Raw genomic sequence first — 15436 nt, 5'->3', positions numbered from 1 at the left:
GAGTTTTTAAAATAAAGATTTCGAAGAAGGACACACTGAACGTACTTTGCTGCTCTTCCAATGACTGTCCGAGTGTCCCTGAGTCAACCGTGAGGAGCCCCTTGGTTCAGGGGGCCCCTGTGCTCTGGGCAGCGACTCACATTTTCACCAGCAGTGGGTGAGAGCCAGCCTGTGGTCTGAGGTGTGCCACACTTACCCTGCTTGTTCCTCCTCCACTCGGCCTGTGTCCAGGGCGGGCGCTGTGCTGAGTGCTCAGCAGGGGTCCCTCCAGAGCCCTGGACCATGGACCACATGCCCATAAGTGGGTGCTGGAGAGGAGGGGAGCTGGCTGTGCTGTGACACACTCACACTCTCAGCCCAGTGAGTCCTCCCCCCACGCCCCTCACCCCTAGCCCTCGGGTGAGCTGCTCCCAGGGCCCAGAAGGCTCTTCTGACTCAGCCCGGAACAGACACACCTGTCTTGCACCCAGAACCCAGACTCAGCCCTCTGCAGGGTGGGGTCTTCAAAATCCTGCTGGCGGGTCTCTGTAAAGGGCCTCTAAACACAGAGGCTCCCCTTTCCCGCTGTGACGTGGACCACCACACAGGAATGCACAAATCCCACTCTTCACAGGGCCGGCAGCCTGGACAATGCTGCCGGTGCAGCTCCCGAGCGAGCAAGCCAGGGGCATCCCTTCCTTTCATCCCTTACCTGGACTCGGAGTCTGTGAGCGACCGCAGCTGGGGCCCAAGGATGGTGACCCACGCACCTCAGGCGGCCACCACAGGTGGGCATCAGGGGACTGCAAGTTGGATCAGGGGACCCCAGGTGGGGGTCAGGGGACTCACGTAGGCTGGAGGCCGGGGTTCCCAGCACTGGACTGGAGTGCCTCACAGCTGCCTATTGGAAGAGCAGTGTCCACCCCGTGTGCTCGAGGCCCCACGGCTGCTCACCTCCTTCCTCCCTCACATGGCAATGTCTGCCCTTCAGCCTTGGATTCACCCTGACATCTCAACAAGGCATCCTCCAGGCTGCCCGCAAGGTAGGGTCCTCACACTCTGACAGATGAACAGAGAGAGGCTCAGAGGCCTCACGGCCACAGCGGGGACAGAGCCACTGACCCCAGCGCCGGGCACTGCGTCCACTCAGGTCGAGGCCAGACGCAGACAGAAAGGTCAATAAAGCAACTTTCACAAGGCTGAGTGCAGGTATTAGGAAGCTGGCCTAGGTCTGAGGGGCAGGAGAGAGGCAGCAAGAGGCAGAGACCCAGACAGAGCCGCCCAGGGCAGGCGGGCAGCATGAGGACAGGGAACAGGGCCATGGTGAGCACCTCAGGGAAAAGGTAACGTGATTTCTGTAAAATGTAACAGTCACCACATGCCTCGAAACAAAAAACAGTGACTAATACAACTTTTTTTAAAAAAATAAATATGATTTGATTGTTTTCCCTGTTTCTGGGGAGCATGAGGGTGGGCGAGAGGGAAGAAAGGGAAGCCTCCTCTGTTTGCTGGCAGTTCACTTCAAAGACAGTAACAGACAATGGATCCTTATACAACTCAACAGTCTTAGAAAAGAAAAAAGAACACTTAGGCTGCAAACAAATTAAAGCAGTGAGACTGATTTTCAACCTGGTAGGATGGATGGTGCCAAGAGATTAAAAGGGAAAGAGAAAAAAAGTGTGAGTATGTGTGAGTGTGACTAAGTGTGTGTGAGACTGAGTGAGTGTGAGTGTCTCCAATAAGCCAGGAACCCTGGGAGAACACAGGCTCCCCACCAGAATACCCACTGCAGAGACAAGACAGAACAAGGGAGCAAGATGAGACAGGTGCCTTCGGAGATGGGCATCGCAGGTGAGGCGCAAGGACAGGGGTCTAGGTGCTGGTGAGTAGGGGGGCCTCAGAGGCCCAAAGTCCAGACTGCCTTGCCAAGCTCCCCTGAGAGCACAACGTCGAGGCATCCATGCCTCAAGGGCCTGGCCCGGTTCAGACTCCCGACGGCACCCTGGGGCAAGGGCAGGGCCCGAGGAGTGGTGTCATGGAGCTGCCACCCACACACGAGGCCTCCTCCGGACCCGGACAACCTCAGTCTGCACTGCCCGATGGGGCCGGCCTGGTGCATGACACAGGCCATGGAGCAGGGCCTTGTGTTTTACCAGATTAGAGGACAAACTTCTATCCCCATAGAGATGGATTTCGTTTCTATCACCATCCCCTTAGTACTGTTCTGGAAACAAAAAACATCTGAAACACTTCTTGGTTAAATAATCTGCATGTATTTGGAAGAAGGACATTCAGCTACCAGTGTATATGGCTAAAAACGAAGAGCAAGGGGCCGGCCCAGTGGTGCAAGCGGTTAAGTGTGCGCGCTCTGCTGCGGCGGCCCAGGGTTCGCCAGTTCAGATCCCGGGCACACACCAACGCACGGCTTGTCAGGCCATGCTGTGGAGCGTCCCATATAAAGTAGAGGAATATGGGCACAGATGCTAGCCCAGAGCCAGTCTTCCTCAGCAAAAAGAGGAGGATTGGCAGATGTCAGCACAGGGCTGATCTTCCTTACAAAAACAAAAAAAACAAAAAATGAAGAGCAGGAGGAAAGAGATACCAATAAAGGCCAAACCCAGGGATGGATGGACATCAGCTTGGGGAGGGCGATCATTTAGATGGCTGGGTTAAAAACACTAAGAGAGACAGAGACAGTAAGCAAATTGTTGTTCTAGTTACTTCTGTTTCCAAAAGTAGCCTCTAAATGTAAATCTTCACAAATCAAACATTTAAATCTAATAGGTCTCGGGCCGGCCCCGTGGCTTAGCGGTTAAGTGCGGGCGCTCCGCTACTGGCGGCCCAGGTTCGGATCCCGGGCGTGCACCGACGCACCGCTTCTTCGGCCATGCTGAGGCCACGTCCCACATACAGCAACTAGAAGGATGTGCAACTACAACATACAACTATCTACTGGGGCTTTGGGGGAAAAAAAAGGAGAAGGATTGGCAATAGATGTTAGCTCAGAGCTGGTCTTCCTCAGCAAAAAGAGGAGGATTAGCATGGATGTTAGCTCAGGACTGATCTTCCTCACAAAAAATAAATAAATAAATAAAACTGTTTAAAAATAAATAAATAAATAAATAAATCTAATAGGTCTCAAATACCCCAAAGGAATTCAGCATATAGTTTCACAGAATCTATAACTTTTATCAAGACAAGGTCTCAATTAGATAAATTACTATCCATGAAAACAGAAATGAAATTAAGACTGTTATGGTAGGTACATGCCTATTAATAAATATTAGCCTTCCAGGGGCCGGGAACCAGACTGGGGGGAGAGGGAGTGCGAGTAAGTTGGGGTGGCAGCTAACTCAGCTCACAAACAGGACTAAATTTGACCCCGAGGCCCTGGAGGGCAGGCAGCGATGTCTGCAGCAGCGGCCAGCTCCTGGATGCCCGAGGAAGGGCTGAGGGGCGGGGACGCCAACCCAGAGGCAGGGACTCATGAGCACGCCCAAACAGACAGGGCAGGGACAGCAGGAGGCAGCGCCATGGAGTCCAGCACAAACCAAGGCCCAGAGCCTCCCTCCAGGGGCATCTGCAAGGAGCGTGGCCCAGTGTCAGACACAAGCAAAGAGAGGGTACATCCCACCCAAGAGCCAGCAAGGGGAAGCTCTGCATGGCACTGTAATCTTTGTTTAAAATAGAAACTTCCAGGGCAGCTGGACACCAAGGTTGCAAACATAGTGAAAGCACAGGCGGGAAAATGCAGAACTGACGGCTCTGATGCCCATGCAGGCCTCCTGCCTGCGGCCCCCACAGTGAGGGTGCTGTGAGTGCCAAATGTCAATGCCCCGCTATAAGTTAGTTGTGGGGGGAGGGCAAGGAGAGGGGAAGGGGAAGACAGTCTTCCCCGCATTTCCAAACTTCTTATTTTTTATTTTACAACTTGAAAGTATTTCGCTTGTCAAACTCTGCAGCATAACGAAACAAGGACAAACTACAGAAGGTTTCTGCTAGCGTGTGCAAGACGTATGCTGATTTTCTTCCTCTTCTATATGCAAATAATGGTATTTCCCAGAAGAGTAAAAACATTTGATATTTTTGTGCAATCTGTTCACATGTAAAATAAATCATCTGAGGAAGAGACATACACTTTATTGAACTGCGCCTTTTTTTCTCCCATGCTTTAAAACCGTGTATCACCAACCAACAGGGACTCCAGCTTGTTTCCCCAGATTACAGGGGGCAGGGTGAGAGGGGAGCTGCTGTGATTGCTAGGAAGAAGTTCATAATGGAAACCAAACATCATCTTCCAGCCCAGCTTCACTACTGAGGAAATTCAATTGTTTTAATGCACAGAAAGTTCAAATTCCATTCTCAAAAGCAGTACTGGTCTCTTTTGCAGTTACCTCAAAAGAACTGCTGCATCAACAGAGAGACAAAAGTCAAGCTCGCTTGAAAATCATGACAATAAAGTGAAGTCTGAGAGGGCGCTTGCCGGGGAATCTTGAGTCTCTAGGCCCCTCCCTCCGGGACACTGCTCTCTAGCCCCTCCTCCTCAGTCTGCAGTCTCTGGCGCTGGGGTCAGGCTGCCCCTGCAACAGGGTCTTCCCAAGACTGAGTGGTCTCTCTGCCTCCCAAATGCCTCCTCCCCAGGCTTCCTGCTGCTGCCCCACTCCACCTGACCGGCCCCTCGCCAACCTGGAGCACTCCAAAGCTGCACTCACGCCTGCCACTCTCCTTTTTAACTCCTTTTAACTGTGCAAAGCAGGACTCTGATCTGTCACTCTCCTTACATTTGCACTGGCTCCCTCTACCTACAGCTGTGGTTTTCAAAACATGTTCTGTGGAACCCCAGGGCGCTCGGTGATGGCAAGGGAGAGCAGCCTTGCCTTTACCAATTTTATATCCTGGGATGCCTCCTGAGATTTGTATGAAAAAACTACTCTGAGGTTAAAATAAATCAATCAATAAAAGGCGGAAATGTGTCCAGGATTCTGGAGGGTAAACTCTCACTCCTGAGGTGAAGTCAAGGGCCCTGCTCGCAGCCTGCAGCCACTCTCCCTCGGCTCCCCCATGCCCAGGCCCAGCCTCGCACCACTGAGCCCTGCTCTCCCGCTCCCACCACTCCAAGCGGGTCCCTAGGGAAAATCGAAACGCTCGACATGGGCCCTACAGCTGAACACCAAGCACACAGGTTAGTGCCACAGAACCTGATTCACTGCCATGTGATGGATGCTCAGATTGGGCAGGATTCCCTTGGGTGGGGTGGTTGTTTGCCTCCATGGTCTGGCATCCAGAGAGACAGCATGGTCTACTAATTACTGAAGGTGTCTTTGTGATTGTAGTGGTCCTTCAACTTTCACACAGAATCCAGTGCACGTCTAAGAAACACGAAGGGAAGATAAGAGTATGTCTAGCTGAGTGTATTCTTTCTGGTAGAACAGACCCGACTGCAGCAGTCTCTGGAGTTCAGGGGGTGGTCACACCATACAGAGGGCGCTACCAACCTCCTGACTAGACTAAGGGGCTCCCCATCCACAGTGACACAGTGACAGCTTCAGGCCCTGGGAGACTGAGCCACGCACATGGCTGACACCCGCCACACAGGCCCACCAACAAACCTCGAGACCCGCCCTGCACCAGGGACGATGACCCTCTTCACTTCACAGCAGAGAACCGAGTGTGGAGGGCCCTCTGTTCTCCCCTGGAGCAGCACAGCTCCCCCCATTGGCCCACGCTGTCCCCGAGACCCCAGCTCAGTGGGGCAGCCGCCCTTGCTTGAGCAGTCCTGCCTGGACAGAAAGAACAACACAGTGACTGCCACGTCCAGGAGGCCAAGCATCACATCAGGGCGGCGCCGTCTTAGACACTTGGTGAAGTAACACCACTGCTCATCATTCAGGCTGGGCCTTCTCAGCGTTCTCTAATCCCTGCTGCTTTAGCAAGAAAAAGCCTGCCTCACCCCCCTTATCATGTGATGAGCTCCCACAGGCTGGATCCTGCAGGGGCTGAGGAACAGGTCCCGCGAGGATCAAGTCCCCGGGGCCTGCCTCTCCTGGGCCCTCCCTGTGTGTACCACGCCAGCCTCCTCAGGTCTTCTCCCAGGGCAGGGAAAGCTGTGGGACGATGACAAAAGGGCACACAGACACCCCCGGGTCAGCCTTCACCAGGCCCCCCACACCACCTGTGCGTGCCCTTTCTTCTCTCCTTGTCCACTCCCTGACCCAGCAAGGGCCCTCGTCTGCCCCATCTCCATCTAGATGTTTGAGTATGGCTGGGCGCCCACCAGGGTTCTAGAAAGCCCCACAATGGTTCGGGAGCAGCCCAGAGCAGCCAAACCTCCTCTCATTCCAGGCTCACCCCTGGAGGCCCTCCAGACCAGCATGTGGCCCAGAGCCAGACTCTACTTGGTGTCCTCTGAGCTCCTCACGGCATCCAGCCTGAGGTCAAGTCTGTGGCTTTGGTCACCACCTTACCTACACCCCACTCCCCAATTTCTACCAATGATATCACTGTTTAAGCCACTCATGCTGAAAGTGTCCACATCAGCCTTCTTGTCTTCCTCTGTGCCCTGTGACGCCCTGGTTCCCACGGAGCAGGCGGCCCCCTAGGTCCCGGGTCAGGTGGGAGGCTTTCCCACAGAGGCACCAACTCGAAAAGTGGGGAGGGAGCTTAGACGAGGAGAGCTAGCTTCTCAGGGAACCAGAATCCTGCTTCTTACAGCCGGCTGCCTCTGGTCCTCTCCAGAACTACGGGAAATCTGCCCAGGCCAGCAAAGCTGTCCTCTGGCTCTTAGTCTCGATGGCACAAAAGCAGAGAGCAGCTCCTTTACTGAGCTCCTACATATCTTCTCCACCATCACAGAAATGCCTGCACAGTCCAGAACACCTGAAGAAGGTAACACACCGGCCCTCGACCCCCAGGAGCGCACCAGGCGCACCCTGCCCTTCCAGCCTGTCCCAAGCTCAGTTCGCACAGATGTGGACCTAGACCTTCCCACTCAAGCTCCGTCACCAAGACCCCTCCATGCTGGACGGCAGCCTCATGCTCACTTTCATGGCCTCACCAATGTACACCAAGGACTCGGACCCAGCAGTCCTCCCGAGCCTTCCTTTCGTGTTACACCACTTAAGTTAACAAATTTTTCTCTTCTACGGAAAAGTCTAAGTTTCCATCTCTGGGCAGAAAAGTTCAGTATGTATTTTCAGATGACTTTCCCTGCAACGCATCCCAGGAGGGGATTCTTAAATCACACAACTGTCTTTAAAGCTGCAGGTGATGATCCAGCAACCCCACCTCCGGGTCTTTATTAGAAGGAAACGCAATTACCAACTTGAAAAGATGTCTGGGCCGGCCCGTGGCTTAGCGGTTAAGTGCGCGTGCTCCGCTGCTGGTCGCCCAGGTTCGGATCCCAAGCACGCACCGACGCACCGCTTCTCTGGCCATGCTGAGGCCGCGTCCCACATACAGCAACTAGAAGGATGTGCAGCTATAACATACAACTATCTACTGGGGCTTTGGGGGAAAATACATAAATAAATAAAATTATAAAAAAAAAGAAAAGATGTCTGCACCTCATGTTCACTGCAGCATTATTTATAATAGTCAAGACATAGAAACAACCATCGATGGATGAATGGATAAAGAACTGTACACACACACAAATATTATTCAGCCATAAAAAAGAAGGAAATCCTGCCATTTGCAACAACATGGACGGACCTTGAGGGCATTACGCTACGTGAAATAAGTCAGACAGAGAAAGACAAATACTGTATGATCTCACTTATATGTGGAATCCAAAAAAAAAAAAGAACAAAAAACGAGCTCATAGATACAGAGAACCAATTGGTGGCTGCCAGAGGTAGGCATGGGAGGTGGACAAAACAGGTGAAGGGGATCAAAAGGTACAAACTTCCAGTTACAAAGAAAATAAGTCATGGGATGTAACATAGAGCATGGTGACTATAGTTAATAATACCGTATTGTATATTTGAAGGCTGCCAAGAGAGGAGATCTTAAACGTTCTCATCACAGGAAAAAAAATTTCTTAACTATGTAAGGTGACGGATGTTAAGTAGACTCATTGTGGGGATCATTTTGCAATATATACAAATACGAATCATTATGCTGTACACCTGAAAGCAATATAATGCTATCCGTCAATTATACCTCAAAAAAAACCAAAAGCTGCAGGTGGATTTCAGCACGGAGCCTCCCACAGCATCCAGAGATCACTTTCATTTTTACAATTTAATAAATGGAACTACATCTAAATGTTTTAAAATTTGCATTCATTTTATCTTACTAAGGTTGAACACATTTCTATACAGTAACTCGTTTTTCTTCTTTTGTGTCTTGCCAGCTTGGTCTGTTCCCCTGTTACTTCGTCCTTTGAAACCTCGGTAGTAGTTTCCTCATCATCACTCACAGGCGCTCACTATACTACTGACATTAAAGACATTAAAAGTGTGTGAAAGTGGCAGCAAAAATTTTTCCCAGGTCAGACTACTTGCCTTTCTATGTCACTGACTTTTTTCTTTGAAACTTGAGTTTTAAGTTTTTACCAGATTAATCTTTTCAGCCTTTCCCTTTGGAATTTCCTCTTTCACTTCTAAATTTACCAAGTAAGAAGAACTCTGCTAGCCCGGCCCAGGGAACGAAGCAGTTTAATCCCCAGCCTCATCTCAGCAAACTGCTGACCCACTCTCAGAAGTCAAACAACTGCCCATCTGAGAAACAGATTTGAGCCGACAGGTAATCTCAAAGAATTAACTTAAAAGTAATATAGAGACCCATAAAAAGTTCAATAAACTGACGGTAGGAATTCTTTTATTGGACCTCAGATGAACTGCTCTCAACTTAGTTATGTTTAATAATGCCATAAAGACAGGTGAACCGCTATCTACAACGAAAGCTGGGGTCCTGCCTGTGATCCCCATCGACCCCTTGCTTTCTTTAGTACAAGTTGCATCTCATCTCTACATATTCTTAAAAGGCACTTTTAAAATTTAGTCTTTGTAAAGGGGATATTATGCTACATATAATCGTCTGACTTACTTTTTCCATTGCTGTTATATCACTAACATGCATCCACACTGTTACATGTTGCTCCGAAGCGCTGGGGTTTTTTTGTTTTTTGGGTTTTTTTGGTGAGGAAGATTGTCCCTGAGCTAACATCTGTGTCAATCTTCCTCTATTTTATACATGGGATGCCACCACAGCATGGCTTGATGAGTGGTGCGTAGGCCCGCACCCCTGATCCAAACCTGCAAACCCCGGGCCACCAAAGTGGAGTGTGTGAACTTAACCACTACACCACTGGGCTGGCCCCCTGAAGCACTGTTTTGACGGGTGCATACTATTTCACTGAACAAACGGACTATGCGCCCAGTCTCCCGAGGCTGTTCACAGGGTCCTTGCTACTGTGAACTGTGAGGAAAATTCTTGCACATTAAAACATGCGTGCAATGAACTCTCTAGGTCAGGGGTCAGTGAACTTTTCCTATCAGGGTCAGAGTTGATAACTGTCCTGTAGGTATACAAAAGAATACCCTGATTCTTAGGAAATACACACTGAGGTGTTTAGGGGTAAAGGGCCTCAAATCAATGGAAAAGGGTTTTGTCTGTATGCGTTCTTTCTACTATTTTTATTTTTGCAATGTTTTGTAAGTTTGAAATAATTTAAAAAGAGTAAAAATGGAATATCCCTCTGAAAACTTTTTGTGAACATAAAAGAAAAGGAATTAGAAATGTTCAAAGCAGAGCTGTCATCAGTCCTTGAATGCAGGTGTTTCGGTGGCTCCTCATTACTGTGACCCTTGGCAGGTTTTACACCTGCATCCACTTCAGAGTGAAAAGCATCTTTCCAACCAGAGCACCTGCCTTAGAAATCCCTGTGTCTCGGGCCGGCCCCGTGGCTTAGCGGTTAAGTGCGCGCGCTCCGCTGCTGGCGGCCCGGGTTCGATCCCGGGCGCGCACCAACGCACGGCCTCTCTGGCCATGCTGAGGCCGCGTCCCACATGCGGCAACTAGAAGGATGTGCAGCTATGACAGACAACTATCTGCTGGGGCTTTGGGGGAAAAAATAAATAAATAAAATTTAAAAAAAAAAAAAAAAAAGAAATCCCTGTGTCTGTCCAGAGGAAGGTTGTGCTCAGATCCTCACTGCTGGAAGTAAGCTTCCAACAAACCCCGTGGAGAGCTGGGTCCTCAGGCCGGGCTGTCAGAGAGGCTCTCCCAGGCAAGTCAGCCCCAGGGGGGATCACGTCAGTATATCATCAGAATGCTTCAGACCACTGCAAAGTGCTGGCTTTGTTTAAAAATCCACATACTCCAAATTTATAGCTTCACTTACTTAATAATTTTACATTTCCCCAATATTTAGGATCTAAAAGAAATCAGCTTATAAAAAATAGTGAGAGATCTTAAAAATGCAAAACCATTTCTACTTGTGGCGCAGAAAAAAGCAGAAAACTCCAACACCACTTACGTTGTTAAAAAGAACTCCTACAGGACCAGGCCGGTGGCGCAGCGGTTAAGTTCACACGCTCCACTTTGGCGGCCCGGGGTTCGCAGGTTCGGATCCCAGGCATGCACCGACGTACCGCTTGCCAAGCCATGCTGTGGCGGCATCCCATATAAAGCAGAGGAAGATGGGCACGGATGTTAACCCAGGGCCAATCTTCCTCAGCAAAAAAAAAAAAAGAGAGAGAGAGAAGGATTGGCATTGGATGTTAGCTCAGGGCTAATCTTCCTCACAAAAAAAAAAAGAACTCCTGTCTCTTGGAGAGAAGTACTGAAGCATTTATGAATGAGATGAAACGCTGCATCTGGGATTTGCTCCCCAACAGTGCAGAGTGGGCAGGGGGTGACAGATGAACCAAGATCACCGTTGAGAGTTGACAACACCATTTTCTGTGCCTTTGTACATTTTGCAATTGCCCACAAAGGGCAGTTTAATATACGTACACATGAGATTTTTCATGTTTCAGGCTGAGCTAGAGTGTGCAGCCACCCCCTTGTCCCTGCAGGGAGAAGGCCGCAGCTAGTGGCTCTGCCTGCAGACACGAGGGGCCCCGAGGGCTGGCAGAGGGTCTGGCAGCCACTCCTACCTACTTAAAACTCTTAAGTTCCTTCCTGTCTAGTTTTAATTAATTGTCTACATCTTTTATTTCCTGCGATAATTAAAAAGTCTTCAAGAGGTAAGAGTTTTTTGCAAACAGACATTTTCAGGCTGCTACAAAGCTGATAAGGTGAGTACTTTATTCAGAGAATCACAAAATCCTGAGAGTGGTCTCTTCTCGCCCAGCACCCCAGGGTCTCCAGGGAGCTGAAGTATGAGCTGGCTGACCTCACCCCGACTTGGTAGAGCTGGGGTGCTCTGGGCACCGGCATTTTTAACGCCCTGCCCACACCCCCTCCTTGATTCTGAGGTGGGGGTTCTCTCTTGCCCACACCTTGAGAAACTGTTTCAGGGCAGTGGTCTCCAATGTGGGGTACACCATATAATCCTTTGAAATGATGGAAGGAAACACTGGAGCAACTGTATTTTTACCTGACAAGGGCGAGGAATGAAGCCTCCCTGATGACTACACACCTGGCCCCGGCCTCCTCTCTTGTCTTCAAGGAGCAGCGGAAGCCCAAGGCTCTGAGGGGTCACAGGAGCCCCATACCTGAGGGCCCAGCCCAGGGGACTGAGGAGTGCTAACGGGAACACCAAGTTTTAACTAAATGAACTGCTATGGTCTGAATTGTGTCCCCCATCCCAAATCATTATGTTGAAGCCCTAACCCCCAGTACCTCAGACTGTGACTGTATGGGAGATGGGTCTTTACAGAGGTAATTAAGGTAAAATGAGGTCATTCGGTGGCCCTAATACAATATGACTAGTGTCCTTATAAGAAGAGATTAGGACACAGACAGGCACAGAGGAAAGACCATGTGAAGATAGAGGGAAGACGGCCATTTACAAGCAAAGGAGAGGGCCCTAAGAGAAACCACCCCTGCCAACACCTTGATCTTGGACTTCTAGCCTCCAGAACTGTGAGAAAATAAACTGTTGTTTAAGTCACCCAGTCTGTAGCAGTTTGTTACAAGAACCCTAGTAGATTCATACACAGACCCTCTGGAAAGATTTCATTCCTGCCAAGATGCTGGGGATGGAGGAAGGCAGGAGTACTGGCAGCCCCAGGCACGCACAGGCCCCACTACAGTTAACCACCACCTCGGCTCCCTCCAAGTGTGTAGGCCAGGGGGTTCTAAAACAGCCAGCACAAGGCCGCCACAACCAACTAGCAAATGCAATGCTGCCTCCTACATCTTGGTGGCATCCTTTTCAAACTCTCTATTACCTACTATTGACCGCGCACACTTTATGATTCACCCAAAATGCCTGGACAGAGACGCCGTTTACATTTACAAACACATACACCGACTGCAGCACATACTCAGAGACACATTAGGGATGGACAGAGCAGCTGAAAGGACTGAGACGTGAAATGCTGTGCTTCCCAAAATCACCTCTTTTTTTTTTTTTTTTGGCAGGGGAGCTAATAAAGAAGCAGATAAAAGATGAAAGGAGAAATACTCAATACGTATGTATAATTTATTTAAACTTTTCAAGCAACCTGAGGTACTTGGAAGCATGGACTTGGGCATGTGGGTGGGGATGTGGGACAAGGGGACAGTGCTCCCCTGTCATTCCTTCCTGAGAGCTGCTGGCTGAAGGGCAGAAGGCTGTGAACCAGCATGAGGCTGCAATCAGCAGGGAGCCCCCAGTTCTAAACTTTGGAGAGCTGCACAGGAGCGTGAAGACAGCCTGGACAGACCACAGCGAGCCCGGGACAAGTTACGTGAACCTCAGGTGTGCGTGTCTCCTCCTGTGGCTAACGAGTGATAACAGGACCTTCTGGGAGAGCCAGGGGGGCTGTCCAGTGGGGGTGCACTCCCCAATCACTAAATGAAATCACAAAGCTCCCAAGGCACACAGAGTTCTATGCACACTTCCAAATACTACACCATCTTGGCTAACTTTGCAGGAATGCACCTGACCTAGGTAAAAAACGAGAATTCAGAGGGAACTCGAGCTGTCATGCTCGGAGTCTGCAGGAAGGGCGTGCATGGGGTTGCATCTTTGCACACACCTCCTGAGGCCCACAGGGCCACAGTGCCCAGGGCCGCCCCACCCTATTCTGTAGGGGGCCCCCAGGCTGAGTCTCACCCCAGAGGTCTGATAATACAGCATATCTGCCCTCCTGCTTTGACCTCGGAGCAGAATCAGGGCAACTGAGAGCTCCAGAAGCTTTACAAGAGCCCTTTCAGAATCACAACCAATCCCACACCATCTATGAGGTAAGCCCCAAATGTGCAACTGGAATACAAGTGAAACACAGAGAACTCAGCACAGGGTCACACGGGAGGTGCAGGCAGGAGGTCACATCTCCCGTGGCTGCTGCCCCAGAACTCGCCATCCTGGCAGAGGCACCCTGAGTGGATTCACCCCACTCTGTCCACCTCTGGTATAAGCTGAGAGGGTGACAGGTCCTCATGTCTCTTAGAGTGTGCAAGGTCTGACAGCGACGTGTTCCCTCTTCCTGGCGGAGGGAGGGTGGACGTGTTGATTCTCCCCTTGCTCAGCTGGCAGCTCCAGAGGGCAAAGACCCTCTCCCCTTCCACCCTTTGCATGGGGCTTACCGGGCAGTATGTACTCAGTCAATCTTTGCTGGAGGAGGCAATTACTAAAATGCAAATTACTAAAATACAAAACAAAAATTACCCCCTGTGATGGTTAATTTTATATGTCAATTTGGCTATGCTATGGTATGATCCAGTTTTTGGTCAAACACCAGTCCAGATTTTGCTGTAAAGGTATTTTTTAGACGTGATTTACATTTAAATTGGCAGACTTTGAGTAAAGCAGATTACCCTCCACAATATGGGTGGGCCTCATCTAATCAGCTGAAGGCCTTAAGAGAAAAGACTGAGGTCCTCCAAAGAGGAAGGAATTCTGCCTTTGGATTCAAGCTGCAACATCAGCTCTTCCCTGGATCTCCAGCTTGCCTACTCTGAATTCAGACTTCCCAACCTCCACCATCATGTCAGTCAATTACTTTAAATAAATAAATCTCTCTCTATATACACACATCCAATTGGTTCTGTTTCTCTGGAGAATCCTGACTAATACACATACCCCCATCCACATCAAAGCAAAGGAAAAAACATAATTTCTGTGTACAAAAACCTTATCAGTGTGGCATAAAATTCTGGCTACAAAATCAGGTTTCAAGATGAGAACATACTACTCTCTAAGCATTGGTTTTCCTCCCCTGTGGAGCAAAATCCACCCAAGGGAGAGCAAAGAACAGGGCCTGACAAGTTTGGCTAGTGGAGTATCTGAGATATAAAGACAAATCATAGATACGCTGGTTTCAAGGTCACAGTAGCTATCACTGTCCATTTGTCTTATTCACAACGAAAAACTCTGAAAGCCACAGGTAAAGGCCCATCATTTCTGTCACCACAGCCATGCACAGAGGTAAGGCAGAAATGATGAAGTTGGATGGGGGGAGCAACCAGGTAAATGAATGCTCAGTGACCTGCTGAACATCACAAATGCACACCAGGCTCAAACCAACAAAGAGGTAAAAAACACATCCCTATTTTCTTGAGCCCATGTTCTGAGAGGCCTTTAATACAAAAAATTCATATAAATGCAAATCTTATTCCTGGAATGCTCTGAAATCCCCCTATTAGATAACCTGAAATCAAGCCAGAGCTGCTGTGTTCAAGCCCCACTCACCGCCCCAGGTTCTCCACTGGCTCCTGCGCAGGTACTGTACTTAAACCCCCACTTGCAGCCAAAGGTTCCCCAGATAGAAGATATAAAGAGAACAAATAATCAAATGGCAGATATAAATCCCACCACATAAGTACCTACATTAAATGTAAATGGACTAGACAATTAAAAGGCAGACATTGACGGAATGGATTAAAAAAATGAACCAATTATATGCTGTATATGATGGACACATTTTAAATTCAAAGATACAAATAGAGTGAAACTAAAAGGATGCAAAAAGATATACCATGCAAAGAGAAACTAAAAGTGAGCAGAAGTAGCTATACTAATATTAGACAAATATCAGACAAAACAGACTTGAAGACAAAAATTGTTACTAGAAATATTATGATAAAAGGGTCAATTCATCAGCAAGATGTAACAGTTATAAACATATTCACCTAACAACACAGCCTCATAATACATGAAACTGCAGAGGACAGGATCTTCTATGTAGAAAATCATAAGATTTCACAAAAGAACTGTTAGAGCTAATAAATGAATTCAGCAAAGCTGAAGGATACAAAAGCAACACATAAAAATTAGCTGCATTTCTATACATTAGCAAGGAACTATCCAAAAAAGACATTAAGAAAACAATTTCATTTACGATAGCATCAAAAAGAAAAA

General features: G+C 49.0%; 1 protein-coding gene across 1 annotated transcript in view; it reads right to left on the bottom strand.

The window, feature by feature from the left end:
• CYFIP1 (cytoplasmic FMR1 interacting protein 1) overlaps positions 1–10558 on the bottom strand; it is an 85893-nt gene extending 75335 nt beyond the window's left edge. The window contains 1 exon segment of the mRNA XM_058542224.1: positions 10460–10558. The gene's annotated coding sequence lies outside the window, so the exon portion shown is untranslated.
• Between the last annotated feature and the right edge of the window lie 4878 nt (positions 10559–15436).

Source organism: Diceros bicornis, chromosome 5, assembly GCF_020826845.1.
Source record: "Diceros bicornis minor isolate mBicDic1 chromosome 5, mDicBic1.mat.cur, whole genome shotgun sequence".
In the NCBI taxonomy this organism is placed as follows: domain Eukaryota; kingdom Metazoa; phylum Chordata; class Mammalia; order Perissodactyla; family Rhinocerotidae; genus Diceros; species Diceros bicornis.
The sequence above is the reverse complement of the archived record's forward strand: the minus strand, read 5'-3'. Positions and strand labels throughout refer to the sequence as shown.